Here is a 3,497-nt window from a genome sequence, read left to right on the forward strand (position 1 = left end):
AATCTTTTGTTCTGGATTTTCTATCTTACATTTTATTTCCATCATTTTCCACACTTTTTTTTCTTTTGCAAGATTTTTCTTCCACTTTCTAATTTTCTGAAATAAGATCCTTCTTTCTCTTGGTATGCATGTCTTTCGTTTATTGTTTTTCTTTGGTACATATTTTTCAACAATTTTCTCCAGTATTTTGTATAGTATGTCCATATTTACCTGTATATTATCACTTACAAACAATTTTTTCCATTCTTTATTCAGTTCTTCATTTATTTCTGACCATTTTATATTCTTTCTATAAAAATTATATTTTCCATATCCTTCCCAACGTTTTGTGCTTTGATTAATTCTGTGATCACTCGCTTTGGAATGGACTATTAATTCTATGACATTATGGTCTGAAAGTCCCGTGTTATACACTATTAATTCTTTAACATAATTCACCTCATTCACAAATACTAGATCTAGGACATTTTCTTGTTGGAATGTGGTTTATTTGTTGCATATTATGTTCTAATAGCATATCTTGAAGCTTTTCAAATTGCCTCTTATCTTCTGCGCTACTATTACTCTCTTTTTTATATGTATACATACAATCACTTTCTTCTATCCGTTCTTTCCAATCCAGGAAGAGAAAGTTAAAATCTCCGGATAGGAGTATATTCCAGTCTTTATGGTTTCTACATATATCATCTATTTTTTCTATTATTATGTCAAACTCCTTAGTATTTAGGGGTTGTAAACTACAATATTCACTAGTTTTTCAGATTCAAACTCTACCGCAATCAATTCACATTCTGTGTTGCTGTATTTTTCACAGACTTTTCCTTGATTTATGTCTCTTCTATATATTGCGGTTCCCCCTTGATTCCTATTTGTTCTGTCAGATCTATAAGTTTGGAAACCCTTTATCTGGTCATCACTGCCAGTCTCTTGGGAATACCATGTTTCACTTATATTTAATATGACTCTTTTTTTCAATTTGGGTTAGTTCTTCTAAGAAATCTATTTTCCTTTTAGAGTTACTCGTGACTAAACCCTGTGCATTCATCACTATTATGGTTTGTGTTTCACCCCCTTATTTAATATTGGTAATAATATGGATTCTCCCATGCTTCCATCCTGTTCTGATATGTTGTTCTTAATTCTGCCATTAAAAAATCCAACTTTTCTATTATATTTGCTCTTTCGCCTTACTATTTATTTGTTTGTGTATACCTGCAATTATCCCCATATCTGCACCAACCCCTGGCATTATAGATGCATTCTTTGTAGTTGGGCTCTAAATGTGCAGATTTAGGTTGAAAGGCCTCATATCATGGGGCTTTTGGTGGATAGCGCGGTATATACGCGGCCTGCTTTTTTGTTTCTTTTTTTATTTCTTTTTTTGTTTCATTTTTACTTTCATTTTTCTTTTCAGTTGGCTGAGTTTTCTTACTCTCATTCATGGTTGCAGGATGCATATATAGACATTTTTTGTTGAAACTGCATCCTTTTACTTCTTTTAGGTTTTTGCATATTTTTGGATGGAGATCTCTGCATTCGTCTCCGTATCCGTCTAAATATGCACATTTACCATATATTTCATAATTATGGCATATCTTTGGATGCTTGTAGTAGCATCTTTCGCCAAATCTGCAATTCCCTTTTTTTTAGCAAATTGCAGACTATGTCTTTCTTTCCTTTTTTTTCTTGTTCTTGCTCTTCCCTAAAAGTATGTAGGTCCGGGTAGAGTCTCTTGGGTCTATTATATGTTTCCATCTGATAATTTATTTCTTCATAACTATGTTGTTGGATGGCATCATAAGTTATATCAATGATTTCCTCTGCATCCTTACACATATCCTGTTCATTTTTCTCTTCTCCTTCTTCTTCTTCTTCTTCTTCTTCTTCTTCTTCTTCTTCTTCTTCTTCTTCTTATTCTTCTTCTTCTTCTTCTTCTTCTTCTTCTTCTTCTTTATCTTCAACTATTTGAGAGAGAGCAAAGAATTATAAAAAATTGCATAAGGGGGAAAGTCAGCAATAGATCCTGAAAATATTAAGCAATTAGGAAACTGGAATAAAAAAATAGAATTCTAATTTTCATTCCTGTTTGATGCGAAATTGTATTATTTTTGCACTTTCTATACATCCTTGTTATAACTGGAAGGGAACGAAAATGTATTGACCAAACAGGATGAGCTCTATAGGAAATAGAAGGTGATGCAAAAAGGCATGCGATATCTAAGAATTATTATTTTAGAATAATAGGAATAGATATAAATCCAATATGAATCTTCTGTTGAATATCAAAAGGAGAATTAAATAATTCCATTGTTGGTTTAAATCGTAATCAATTTGAAAATCATTTGAATCTGTTATAGCCCTACTATGAATATTCTTGATAATTTATATATCAATTTCAGTGCCTTTCATTTGCCAATCGAGATTTATTATATGCCTATAATATCTTTACTAAGATAATGTTTATTATCAAAGAAAACTGTTTTTTTTTTTCAAGAGATTCCTATTCGATTTCGATTTATGGGGAAAATTAAACCCTATTATCTTAATCAATTACTAATATGTAAAAACAATCATATATAGATATATCATATATATAAGTTCATGTATTGGACTGTAATAAAATTTTCATTGGTATTTCAGGAACTGAACATATGGTTACTTTAAATAATTGAAGGAGCAAACAACTATTCACTAGAAGTTTCCCCAAGTATAGTTTCTATTGGCTAAGACAATCAAGACCCAAATGGTGTCTTCCTATTGGCTAAGGCGATATGAAAGCAATGCTCCAAACATTCCTCAAATCCAGATTTCTCCACGTTTTTACTTGTAAAAAGACCTGTCTAAGGCCATCTATTGATAACTTAGAGAACATTGAAAATCTCTGGGAAATAATGAAGAAATTATTGTATTTTTTTCTTGCAAAATGCCTAAAAAAATCTAAAACATATATATAGTGAAGATTATAATGTTAAATAAAGAAAATTATCGAAGCATCAATGTTAACTACGAAATTGTTAATGAGAAACTAGAATTCTTAGAGGGAGATTTGCGACTCTAGCTCTAGTAAAATTGGACTGGTGCAGGAGGGATCAAGAATTAACAACAATTTAATGGGGTGAATCAATTTACTATGAAAATTAAAGTCACTTATGTTATATATCGAAGAAAAATTATTTTTTTTTTTGCTTTTAATATTATTTCAGCATCGTGCTGGAAAGGTCATATATTTGATATTTAGTTAAATCCCTTTCTTTTCAAAGGCTAAAGTTTTACTGCCCTTATTCCTCGGTGGAATTGATACATACATTATATTTTTTAAACTTTTATAATTAAATAATTCTTGCAATATTAAGTTATTGCATGCATAGTTCATGTATTTAGAGATAGTTTTCAGTTGTCAATAATATTATCTAATGATGAAAGCTGTGATTAAAAAATATGATTATTTGAAAAACTCTTCCAAAAAATAACAATCAGCAGATGGCACCGTGCGAACT

This window comes from Palaemon carinicauda, chromosome 5 (genome assembly GCF_036898095.1).
Source record: "Palaemon carinicauda isolate YSFRI2023 chromosome 5, ASM3689809v2, whole genome shotgun sequence".
NCBI lineage: Eukaryota > Metazoa > Arthropoda > Malacostraca > Decapoda > Palaemonidae > Palaemon > Palaemon carinicauda.